The sequence below is a fragment of the Marmota monax genome, unplaced genomic scaffold (genome assembly GCF_021218885.2).
Source record: "Marmota monax isolate L192 unplaced genomic scaffold, Marmota_monax_Labrador192_F-V1.1 WCK01_AAM20220418_F8-fsc00025, whole genome shotgun sequence".
NCBI lineage: Eukaryota > Metazoa > Chordata > Mammalia > Rodentia > Sciuridae > Marmota > Marmota monax.
Window position 1 is genome coordinate 1044507 of NW_026691950.1, and position 13564 is coordinate 1058070.

General features: G+C 42.8%; 1 protein-coding gene across 11 annotated transcripts in view; it reads right to left on the reverse strand.

Annotated features, from left to right (window-relative positions):
- Tlr1 (toll like receptor 1) overlaps positions 1–13564 on the reverse strand; it is a 48442-nt gene that overhangs the window by 6936 nt on the left and 27942 nt on the right. For 2 of the 11 annotated variants that reach the window (XM_058580039.1, XM_058580122.1), the window contains exon 1: positions 803–1231. The exons of 5 other annotated variants lie outside the window; for them this stretch is intronic. The gene's annotated coding sequence lies outside the window, so the exon portion shown is untranslated. 4 more of the 11 variants (XM_046448520.1, XM_046448594.2, XM_046448869.2 and 1 more) reach the window with 4 other exon arrangements.

The following is a 13564-nucleotide window of genomic DNA, read 5'->3' on the forward strand; positions in this document are numbered from 1 at the left end:
GTCAGATGATTCAGGGAAGCAATACATTTGAATCTCCTTGGTTTGGAGACTTTGGGGGCATTAAGTTGGTATTTCAGTGATCCTCGTGTATACTTCTCAAACAATCTGGCCCTGAAGTTCAGTCCTGCAAATACATAGCACCAGTCTTCTCTGCACCAAATCAACTAGCTATGAACCACAGGATAAAAGGATGGGAACCAGTTCAAGAGATTTTCTGCTTGGTTTCCATGTGGTTTTGAACCTTTGCTTTTTGTGGAGAAGATGGAATCACTTTCAGTTCTTTAGAGCAAACTGCAGATGACCTTAAAAACATTTTCAAAACCTACAATTCCCCCTGACCTCTAGCTCTCCAGAACAGTTTCAGTGTTCTCAGAAAAAGAATGGGGACAACCCCAAATAAAAACTAAAATAAACCTGCCAATTCCAACAGAGGAGCTGGAGATGCCTCCAGGAGAGACATGCATATCCTACGCTAGCCTGTTTGTTTTTTTCTTTTTCCTTTTAATTAGTATAACGAAACAGCAAAGGCAGGCTACTTAAGAAAAGAGGTTGATTTGGACTCACAGTACTGGTCCAAATAAAGGGGCTGCATCTGGTGATGATCTTCTTGCTGGCAGTCCCAACGCAGTGCAGGCATCTCGTGGCACCTGTGTGTGTGTGTCTTCTGGTCTTTCTCTCTCTTCTTATAAAGACTCAATCATGAAACCCACCCTAATAAATTTACCTAATCCTCACCCCCTTCCAAAGGCCCCACCTCTAAATCCCAGAATCAGTTTGAGTTTCCACCCATTCAACACCTCACCGTAGTGATTAAATTCCAAGACGTGAACCCTTGGAGGAACACACTCTAACCAGACGCAAACCATCACATGTCCCATTTTCCTGAACATTTTCAATGCAAAGACTGTGGATGGAGGGGGACAAAGGGAAGGGTAATGTCATCTAAAATTTAAAAACGAGCAGTTCTGAAAGAAAGCCAGAAAACCTCTGTGACCCAAATGTTTATCTTCCTACTTAAAAAATCTCTCTTGAAAGCAAATCACACATGAAGTATTATCCAGCAAAATAAATTTTTTTCTCTGATTTAGGATTAGGAGCTGATAAACAAATGCTAGTTCAAACCACACAATAAGTATATATATGAAATATAACCCAGGGCTTAGAGACTTCTGCAATTTCTACACCCAGTAACTAGCTACACCATTATTTTCTTTTGTGGAATAAAATAAGATGTTGCTTACCAAGACAACCTGCCAGTCTGTTCTGTTTGGCAGCCTTTAAGAAATTCAAGTAACTTCCGTGAACTTTTATTTTTATTCAGTGTTGAAAAAAAAAAAAAAAGACAAGAAAGCTCTTTTATGCCATCTACTGAAGTCCACTGGGATTACATATCGCAGTAAGAATGAACTTTTCTCCTTTTCATAGGGTCTGTGGGCCAATTAATAGAACTGTGCTCAAAGAGAATCACATCCCTTCACTACAGTCAGCTCACTGCTGTTGACACCAACAAAGTGAAGGAGGTGATGTTAATAATTCATAGATTTTTTAAGGCTGAATTCAAAAAGCCTATTCCAGTGGTGTGCTGGGAGAGGCAGGGGTGTGGGGTTGGGTGTGTTTCAGCTGCTTTGCTCTTCTTCTAGCTTTTTGGTTTGTTTGTTTTGGAGGTACAGGGGATGAAACCCAGGGGCTCTCTACCACTGAGCTACATCTCCAGCCCTTTTTATATTGATTTTGAAACAGGGTCTTGCTAAATTGCTGAGGCTGCCTTCAAACTTGCAATCCTCCTGCCTCAGCCTCCCAAGAAGCTGGGATTACAGGCATGCGCCACCACATCCGGCTTCCTCTGGCTTTTTGATCAATGCACTACCTCAGTGACTGACAGCAGAAAGAGCAAGGGTCAAGATTAAAGTATTACTGCAATACATCCATAAAGAGGGAAGCTAATTCATATGCTATAGAATGGATGATAATCATGTTTGTGGGAAGCCATTCTCGCACGTGATTGGGCACCTCCCTGATTGGGTGTGAGGCGTTCTGGCTAAACTGTGTTGAACTAATCCCCACCCTCTCTAGGTGTGAGAGCCCTTCCGTGTGGGGGTGTGACTGACCATTGACCCTGAGACCAATCACTGACCCTGACCTTGGAATGCTGTCCCCCTCGACCTTCATTGGATGGAATTTTTCCCTGAATTTCTTGTTCCCCAGTAAAAGACCATCCTCTGGCGTGCTCTCTCTCTCTCTCTCTCTCCTGCTAGTCCTGAGTAAGCCTTGCTGCCCCACCGGGTGGTTCGAGGCAGGAGCCAGAGGGAGGGCCGTCTCAGACCTCGTCAAAGAAAAAGGTAATTGAGTCTTGTGTGTTTATTTTGATCTCACTAATATGAACCTCTTGTATGAAGCCAGCGTGCTGGTCACGCGGCTGAATATGTTTTAAAAATTTTTGTAGTTGTAGATGGACAGCAGGCCTTTATTATATTTGTTTATTTATTTTTTTGTATGTAGTGCTGAGGTTTGAACCCAGTGCCTCACACGTGCCAGGCAAGCATTCTACCACTGAGCCACAACCCCAGCGCAATCATATATTTTTTGACCAATTGGTTTTTAGATCCAAGTTGGTGCTGATTTTTTTCCATTGATATTTCCCAGCTTTTTGAAAAATATGATTTTTAAACACTGTGTCAAAAACATACCAAGACTCTCTTTTTCCAGATAAGGGCCAAGATACTTCCTTGGGGTTGTTGTGTCAGCAATCTCAAGTGAGGCATTCTGATGGCTCCGCTCTTGTCTTTTAAACCAACAACAACAAAAATGGCAAAACCACACATGGGCAAATAAAGCTGAGGGATGCCAACCATCTGCCTCTGCACTTGACGTCCCGTCAATGTCTGATGTGGGAGGACAGGATGCCTTCTTTATCTCCCTCCACAGCTTTCCCCTGGAGTCAGCCTTTCTGCCACACAGAGGTCCAGGTTCGAGTCCCTAAAGTAAGGACTGTGGACTTCTTTTTGATTTATAATACAGTCTCTCTCCCTCTGCACCCCTCCTCATCTTAGAATTTAACAGGAAAAAATGATTTACAAATTTATTTCAGAAGCTAAAAGAATGAATCTCCCACTTGCTCATGCACCATTTCTTCACTTAAATCTGTCACTGGAGACAAGGGCAGTGTTTGACTAAGAATTCCGGACCTGGCTCACCCTGACTCTGAACCCAGGAAGCAAGTGGGATGCCAGGTGCAACTCCTCAGCGTTTGTCAGGTCTTGCCTCTCCTCTCAAGTCCTCCAGCGCTCGGGGCTGCCCACCTGTCTCCTTGTCCTCTCCGATCCTTGAGCAGACGCACACTGTGATCATGCATATCCGTGATCAGACAGCCACACCCCCAGGAAAGCTCTCATTCTCAGATAATATGGCTTCTTTCTCGACTTTCTCATATTTCATTTAACTCAATATAACCAACATATTTTTTAAACATGTGAGCAATACAAAACATTACTCTAATGAGATTTTTTTTTTTTTTTAATTCTAGGTCTTCAAAAGTCAGTGGGTATTCAACACATCTCAATTGGGTTACCCACATTTCAGGTTCACCACGATCCCCTGTGACTAAAGGCTTCCATCTTGGACAGCACAGGTCTAGTGGAGGTATCACAGCCATGCACAAAGTCCAAGTCCAAGTCCAGTTAACAGCAGCCTGAAGAGCTCTTTCGAAATGAAGATCTCCTACTTATAGTCTAGGCAATCCCATACTTCTTTCCACAGCAATTTCTCTGACCACCTTTATCCCATACCCAGACATTTCTTATAGAATCCAGGGTAGTATAAACAGTCTGTCAATTCGATGTAAATTATAGTTAGTTTTTTTTTAGCTTTATTGAAATATATTCACATACTATAAAAATTTACAAACTTATAGGTGTAAAAATGAATGGCTTTAGGTGTAATCACAGAGTTGTGAAACCACCCCCCACAATCAATTTAGAACATTCTCATCACCTTAGAAAATAGCATTACATCCCTTAGCCCTCACTCTCCACTCCGGAAACCACTCCTCTACTCCATAGATGGTACTAATCTCTGTATATTTGTATATAACATGTGCACTTTATGATCAACTTCTTTCACGTAGCTTTGGGTTTTCATGGTTCATCCATGTTGTAACATGCACCGGCATTTCACCTTCTTTATTACCAAATAATTTTCTGTTGTGTAGATATGCCATATTTTATTTACCCATTCCTCAGTTGATGGACACTATGGTTTTTACGAGTAATGCTGCTATAAACATTTATATACAAGTTTTTTCATTGACATATTTTCTCAGGCATATACCTAGGAGAGGAACCAATGCATAAATCGGGGATTCTACAGTTAGCCATATGAGGAATTGCCAGAACATTTGAAAACATCTGTGCCATTTTACCTTCCCACCCACAGTATGTAAGGGTTCCAATTTCTCCACAACCTTGCTGATATTTTCTTGTCATCTCTCTTGTATTATAGCCATCCTATCAAGTATGAAGTGGTATCTCATCGTGATTCTGACTTGCATTTCCCTGATCAATATGATGTTGAGCATCTTCTTCCACACTGGGGATCAAATCCAGGGATCACAACACCACGCTGTATCCCGATCCTTGAGACAGGGTCTCACTGAGTTGCCTAGGCTGGACTTGAACTTGCAATCCTCCTGCCTTAGCTTCCCAAGTAGCTGGGACTACAGACTTGCAACACCATGCATATACCTAAAATGATACAAAATGAAGGTACAGATGCCAAGCTTTATTCTGCTTTCAGTCATCCATTGGGCATCTGCAGAACTAAGTAGAGTCAGTGCTTTTAGCAAAAGCAGCTTCTCTAAGTCCCTATTACACTTTTGCCACGAAGGTGTGGATGGTTTCTTAATCAATAAGCACAGTATCATAATTTGTGAGGTTCTTCTCACAGTGGGGTTAGTGTTCCCATCATGTGCATAGCATGTTCCTTTCTTTCTGTTATTCAGTTTTCCACCATTATAGTGAAATGCCTGAGATAATTAACTTATAAAGACAAAAGGTTTACTTTGGCTCCCAGTTCTGGAGATTCCAGTCCAAGACCAGGCAGATCCATTGCTTTGGACCTCTGGTGGTGTGCCAGATGGCAATGACAGTGAGTGTATGGTGGAACAAAAATGCCCACCTCATGAGCCAGAAAAGAGAGAAAGAGGAAAAGGCTAATTTCCCACAATCCACTTTAAAGACACATTCCCAATGACCCACGAACCTCCCTCTAGGCCCCACCTTATAAAGATCCACAACACCTCTCAAATGTAACACCCTGAGGAGTGAGTCCTCCACACATGACCTTTGGGGGACACTACCCCTATTCAAACTTAGCACTTTTCTTTCCTCCCTACTTTCTCCACATAATTCCACAATTTCTCTAACCCACCAGAGCCTAGAACTTCAAATCGTGTCCCACAAATCTCAGGGGGAATGTGAATGGCATTGTTCAGACTTCTACATTTTAATGAATTTTCCCTTAACGACCTAACACTTTCCAGTCAAATTTTTTGAAATTGACACTAGAATGTCAATACCTGAGTAAATCTCAGGTCAGACAGGCCATTTCCAACCATGTGCCTGACAGCAGGAGGAGGGTGGGGATTTGCTCTTTCAGTTTCACAAAATGTTAACAAGCACTTTTATAGAGTCTTGGTCTGGATTTTTTACTATTAAAAAAAATTCCTAGAAAGAAATAACCAGATTAAAAAACATGGACTTTTTTATGTTCTTGATGCATATCAACCAAAGTGCTTTCCATAAAGTGTGTTCCAGTGCACCTGCTCTCCAGGAGTGTCAGAGCACACATTATACACACCCGCCCAGAAAAGAGCATTTTAGGCATCTGGCAATTTCATTGATGTACAGCATTATCTCATTATTGTTTCATTTTTTGTTCCACTATAAGTGTTATTGGACTTTTTTTAAATATTTGTTGGCAATTCATATCTCTTTAATGCCTGTTCATGTCATTTTACCTATTTTTCTATCGGAGTTATGTTTTTACATTGTCTTATGTTACTGACATTGACCTTCGGTCAAACATTTTGCAAACATGCACTCCGTTGTTCACCTTTCCATTTCATGATCTTTTGAACTAATAAATATATACATTTTTATGTAAGCAAGTCCACGTTTTATTTGCTATTACTAATGCCATTCAGCTGTGTGCCAGTAAACCGGTTCAAAAACCAGTCTGATTTGTAGCATTTGTTGATATTTGTGGTGTCCCTATTCTCACCACAGCTGATTTCTTGCTACTAACTGATCTGCTTACAAAATATCTGGAAAAAAAATATACATTACTTTGGTTTGTATTTCCACACCTCTGTGGAAGAGATAAAGAGAATCAAGGGAAACATATAAGAGAAAAAAATGTGTAACATAAAATTTTTTAAAATAAAAGAATATAATAACAACCAAAATATCAAACATCGTAGTCCTCGCAATACTGATCCATGAAAAATAACTTCCTCCAAAAAAATGCTATAAATGAGAAAAAAGAAACAAAAATGAATATGTATAAGTGTCAATGAACTATTCAGGTCACAATTGAACAAAGAAAACAAGAAAAACAATTTAAAAAAAAAAAGATTTCAGTGAAAGGTTTTGTTTCTGTTGTCTATTTCAGGCCAAAAGATTCTCAGCTTCCCTTCTCAGCAAGTGTTAGGTGGGGTTGCTGGAGTGTGAGAGGAAATCCCATAAGCAGAGGTCCTAGAGGGCAGAGTTTAGGCCAGTTTAATGCCAGTTGGTCTGAAGACTTTAAATCAGTGCACCTCCAGGGCCCAGGAGTTGCTGGTCCACACTGGGAGACGGCACCCCAGGGATCGTCCCTGGTTCCTCTCATACAATGGAGGAGCCAATCCTTAGTCCGCTCCAGTACCCACAGACCCCATGATTCCTGGTCTCAGGTTCAGTCTCCAAATTCAATCACTCCTGCCCCAGCCCTTTCAATCCTGGCTGGGGGCATCTCTCCCAGCCGGTTCTGCAAGCTGCTGGGCTGGAGGAGAAGATGGGGGATCCTGGTGGGTTTTCACGACCTGTATTCCCCTATGTAAACCCCTCTCTATGTTTGATTTTCTCCTGGTCACTTAGGCACTCTACGTCATGTGGTGTGAGTTTGCCAGGCCTATATTTCGGGCCAAGCTCAGGTTTGCCAGGAAACAGGTCCCCTCGACATAGCTGCAGAATGGTTCCTTCCTCTCCTCCGCGGGCAGCTGGAAGAGCCGCAGCTTCTTTCCCACACCAGGATACTGTGCTGCACACCTTTCAGGTTAGTTGGGCGGTGTCTTTGATCTCTGATCTCCCCATACCCAGACATGCCTCAGGTCTCCTAAAAATGAAAATCCCTTTAATTCCTTTATCCCTCCATTTTGTTTGTAGGGGTGAGGGGGGGACCACTGCAGCAGGCAACAGCAGTATAGGTGGCAGTGGCACTGGGGATTTTTTCCTTATTTTATTATGTCCAACCTTCTGAGTCCCTGATCTGCTTTGAATTTACAGAATGAATTTCCAGGAACGTCCCTTTTTGTTTTTTTTCCACCCACCTTGCTGAGAAGTTGCCTGTCTGCTTTCTTGGTTTAACACCACCATGACCTTCTCAAGTCCACGATCTTGAAAAAGCCTATGTATGTTATTTTTTTATTCAGTGAATAATTTTATTGGATTGGATTTATTGTATGTTACTTTTTATCTGTTTTTCTCAATTCATAATATATCAAATACCTTTTAATGTCAGTAAGTATTCATCCACACTTTGTTATTATTGGTTGGATGATATTTTGTTTTATTTATAATGTATATTATTTAATTTTTTTAAGTTGTAGATAGACACAATATCTTTGTTTAATTTTTTTTTAATGTGATGCTGAGGATTGAACCCAGTACCTCACACAGGCTAGGCAAATACTCTACCACTGAGCCACAACCCCAGCCCCATAATATATTTTAAACATTTTATTATACAATGTATCTAACCAGTCTTCTATTGCTGAATATTTAAACTGTTTTCAATATTAGAAACAACACTACAATAAGCAGCAATGTTTCTCTGGGACATGTATGAACAATTATTTTCTTAGGATGTATTCTATGAAGTAGACTTTCTGAACCAATGGATATAAGCCATACCATTAATCTCCACTTTTTCTCCTCTTGCTATGGGTAATATGTCCTTTATTGATTTTTTAACTCAAATTTACAATTTTTTTTTCTCGATTGCTCATCTAACATGTAATTCAGTGAAGAGTTTTTGTTTCCCTTCTCCTGATTATGAAACAGGGTGTCAATTGGAACTTTTCCTATGGCTTGGGTTCAAAACTGAAAACAAGGAAGTGTTACATACCCACATTCTATGAAAACTGCCAAGAATTGGGATCAGGCACTTCTCCCAGGGCATTCCAAGAAACAGCTGACCTAGCTGGCCCCATCCTCACCATCATCCCGCCCTCAAATTCCCCAGTCCACCTCATAATGCCAGATTCGGGGAGGGGGCAGTAGCAGGTAAGCCTGCCGCCTTTTATGCTCTCCATAGAGGAGCTGACATCTTCTCTTCGAAAGCCAAGTGGAGGGGGAGTGCCAGTAGAGTCACTCACAAGGCTGATCTAGGAGCCCAGGCATCTCTTTCCTCAGGATGTTGCTTACGTTGATAAAGGATCCTCTGAGGTTGGTCACTTTCTAAAGCAGTTTTAGACGACATTACACTCTAGCCCCTGGAGTTCAGGAGAGTACATTAGTAGATGGATGGTGTCTACTGGACAGTTCTTGTTACATAATCCTTGTCAAAAAGCAATAGTGACTATGATATCATATACCTCTACCTCAGCTTCCCTTTATACACAGCTCTCAAAGAAGACACAGCAGTACTTCATTAGTTCCTGTAACTCCACATAAAACAGGATGGCGAGAACTGTGGAGAAGACAAGAACTGGAAACAGAGCTAACTGGCCACCTTTGAATGACTATGAATAGGGATAGCTATCCATCTGCTATTATTTGGATGCAGTTTGACCCTCAAATGTCTCTTGGGTTGGAAGCTTGGCTCCAAGGGTGACAGTGTTGAGAAGTGGTGGGCGCTTTAAGAGGTGGGGCCTAATGCAAGTTGGTTAGGTAATTTAAAACATGCCCTTGGAAGAAACTGATAATAGTTCTTGTGGGAACCTGGTTAGTTGTTTTGAAAGGGTTGTTATAAACAGAAAGCCTAGCTCCTTCCTACTATCTCTCTGGCTTTCTGTTTCACCCTATGATTTCTCTTTCTCTCACATGGTCCCACCATGATGCCATCCACCATGATGTGATATAGCCAGACAGACCTTCACCAGAGCCAGCACCATGCTCTTTGGACTTCCAACCCCCCAAAACTGTTAGGTAGATAGACAAAAAAAAAAAATATATATATATATATATATATATACACACACACACACACACACACACATACACACACACATCTTGTATATTTTGTTATAGTAACAAAAAAGTAGACTAATACACTATCAGAGACCTCCTGTCTATACTTTCCCTATTATTTAAGAAGAAACAAAGTCCTATCTCATTTAAGCCCCAGTATTTGGGATCTCCCTGATCTGCTGCTGCTGCTGCTGCTTTTATTTTATTTTATTTTTTTGGTACCGGAGATTGAACCCGACTGAGCCTTTTTAAATTTTTATTTTGATACAGGGTCTTGCTGAGTTGCTTAGAGCCTTGCTCAGTTGCTGGCTTTGAACTTGCAAATTCTCCTTGCTCAGCCTCCTGAACTGCTGGTATTACAGAAGTGAGCCACCACACCCCAGCCCTGTTCTGCTTCTTAAACTTACCTTAATGAGCACAACTATAGAAGAGGATATCTGCTTTCCAACCCTCCATCCCTGGTCTCTACCTGGGGGGCAGGCCCTAAATCTGGAGGAAGGAGAGGCAGGAAGTGTGTATCTCAGGAAAATCATGCCCATCTTACCCCTTGCCAACGTTGAGCTGTGTCTAGGATACTAGTTTATGATATGGGAAAAGGGAATGAGCTTCAGATGGAGATGGGATTAAAACTGTTCAACTAGATTGCAGAACTGATACCTCAAGATGACTGAGAGGTGTGAAATATGCTCAAGATATTACCCAGGGGTGACAAGAGTTTCAGAATCCAATTGATGAAATGACTAAATAAAATAAAAACTACCTCATATTTAGATTTGACTATGTTGGTAATCTGCATAAACTATAATTTAAAACCCTCAGAAAGTCCCTGTATTTAGAAATTCCCCTCAGGCCTCATTCACTGCCTAGAGTTTAGTCTTATTCCTTTCTAAGGAAGTCAATCTCTAGAATCTAGATCAAAATACTTCCTCTTTTTTTAATATTCATGTGTGTGGGTGTGTGTGTGTGTGTGTGTGTGTGTGTGTGTGTTCGCTTTCTCTTTAAAATTCACACATGCTCCCCATTTACACTTGTGCCCTCTATCCACCCTTTCACTTTCTCTCACGGAAGAAAGAGAAAGATCTCATTGTTTCTAGTCTCTTTGCCGCTCTCACTCTTCTTTGTACCTCTGACTCCCAAGCGGCCCCTTTCAGATTCTTCCCTCTCCCTAAGAAAACGGTTTTCCCCTCCTACCACATTCAGCAGAGTCCCCAGGCCATCAGAGATGGCTACACCAACCCAGAGTAGTGGGTTGAATAGTGGTCCCCTCCCCCAGAAAGACTCATGTCCTAGAACATCAAAATATGACCTTATTGGAGATAGAGTCTTTGCAGATGTGATTAAACTAAGGATCAAGATGTGGTCACAAAGGATTGAGGAGGCTCCTAAATCCAACTAGTGTATCCTTGTAAAAGATGGGAAAAGAGAAGGCACAGAGACTGCAGAGAAGACCTGGTGAAGATGGAGGCAAAGCCACACACCACTAAGGACTGCCAGCAACCACAGAAGCCAGGAGAGGCCTGGGATGATTTCTCCCACAGAAACTCCAGAAAGTACAAATCCTGCCAACACTTGATTTCTGACTCCAGCCTTCTGAATGGTGAGAAGTCCATTTCCGTTGTCGTAAGCCACTGTGTAGTGGTCATTTTCATAACAGCCTGGGCGACTAACACACCAAGCCCACCGATGCTCTCTCTGCTCACGATGTCCTTCCAACTTTGCACCCACCGAGGCTTCCCCTTTGAAGGGCCTTCCCAGCCACAAGCCCAGGACCCTCACGCTGCCAAGTGTTGTCCAAGCAGCTCTCCACAGGGCTCATCCTCGCAGCCCTCCTTGATCAGTAACCTAGGTTTCTCATCCTGTTTGCTGTGACTGAATGTTTGTGTCAAAATTCTTATGTTGAAATCCTAATCATCAAAGGAATGGTAATAAGCGGGGCTTGGGGTGGTGACTGGGTTATGGAGTGGGATTAGGGCCCTTATAAAAGAGACCCAGAGCTCCTTCCTCCTCCCCGGTATATGAAGACACAGCTGGAACGTATGAAGCAGAAAGATGGCCCTTGCTAGACACCAAGACTGCCAGCACCTTGATCTCAGGCTAGTCTCCAGAGTCGTGAGCAATGAATTTCTTCTGTTTATAAGACATTCAGTCTATGGCACTTCATTACAGCAGTCAAAGTGGATGATTCCTTCCCTCATTATGTAACCTGTTACATGAGTAAGGAATCTAATCTTTATTCTCATCACAGTGTTTAATAATTGTAAATATATTAAGGCAAACTTCACAAACTGGCACATCTGTTGGGGGCATCTGAAAGTATAGCACAAACATGGATGGAGGGTATTGGATATGGAAAATGACAAACCCCAAAGTAGTGTGGCCTAGGGACAGGGGATGAGGGAGAGGCAATACATTGATAACATTGATCCTTTCCCAATACATTCTTTCCTAGTGACAAGACAGGCCCTTGGGAGGAGATATCCATCAGGTCTGGAATGTCAGCCTCTGGGAAGAGGCCAGAGGATTGATCCTTCCCAAGACAAATCCTTCCCCAGACCCTTTATCTGGCCCAGAAAAGACAAACCCCAGATACTGACTGCTGACCCTTGACACCCCCATCTCGCCCAGTAAAACTGATCCCAAATTCCTGAGGCCCAACCTGACATGCTCATGAATTAAGTCACCTCTCAGTGTAACTATATAAGTATAAACTCTCCCTTTGCCCAGGGGCTCATTTTCCACCAGGAAAGCGGGTCCATCAGAGGCATCACTCTGTCCCTTCATGCTGCACTGAGCCATGAAGTTTGCAACCAGCCTGGTCCTTTTGTGCTACAGAAGAGACGTTCTACCTGTGTGGAATTCTGTTTTTGTTGTTGTTTGTTTGTTTGTTTTCCTCCATCTTTCTGAGTCCATTTTTTAATCTCACCGAGAAAGGCTGGGAAGCAAAATTTTCTGTTGTTTTTAAATTTTATTTTTAATTAATAATTGCTTATGTTTATGGGGTACAATGGGATGTGGCACACGTAGACTCTGTTGAATGAGTAAATCCAGTTAATTAACTATCCCTTCACATACTTATTGTTCCTTGGTGGTGAGAACATTTAAAATATATGAGAAATGCTGAAATATACATTTATTAAAATTTTGATTGACATGAAATGATGGTGTATATTTAAGAGGTGCAGTGTGATATTTCTACACAGGTGCACAGCATATGCACTGATCAAATCCGAGTAACCTTCACAACTGTCTCAACAGAAGGGCTTGCTCCACGCAGGCAGAAGGGGCTGCTGGGTGTTGGGGCTGCACTGGGGAAAGGCTCGCCCGGTCTCTGCAGGAAGCGTTCCTTTCTCCCAACATCAGGTGACACCCGGGGTCCTCTCACCTAACAAGTGGCCAGTGGAGACAAGCATGGGGACACCCAAGCAAAGACAAAGGTATCCAAGACCAAGGGCAGCTCTCCTAGCAGCCTGAGAGACCAGCCCGCCAGCAGGGCAGCTCAGCATGGACTCCACCAGGGCCACCCCTGCTGTGCTCCAGCACAGCCACCTCTGCATTGAGGGCTTCAAAGATGTTGTGGCCAGTCAGGGAGACGCCTTCATCCAAGTTTTGACCGTGTATCTACCATGGACGATGAACTGTCCACTCAGCACCAGGGAGAAGCGGGGAACGCATTGAGAAGGGTCCCATTTAACTGCGGCTTGCATTTCAGTGGAGGAGAAACCGAATAAACAGGTAAACAAGTAAACAAGATAACTGCAGAATGATGTGCTGTGATGAAAACCAACAGGAGAAAGTGCCCCCCAAGGACTAGGGGTGGGTTGTTTTAGAATGGGGGAGCAGCCCACACCCCCCCCCCCACATCCCCACTGGAGGTGACATTGGGATGTGAAAGGTGAGGACAAGCCAAGCTGTTCAGGGAGACTAATCTCAGCAGGGGAAGTGGTGTGGCCAAGTGTAATGGTGACACAGTGGGGAACCAGTGTGATGCACTGGGGGACCAGCCAGAAGGCAACTGGGCTGGATTAGAAGTAAAGGGGACAGTGCAGAGAGGTGAGCAGGCGGATCATGATAGCAACCCAGGTCACTGGGAGGAGTTGGACTCTTGTTCCAACTGCAAAGGG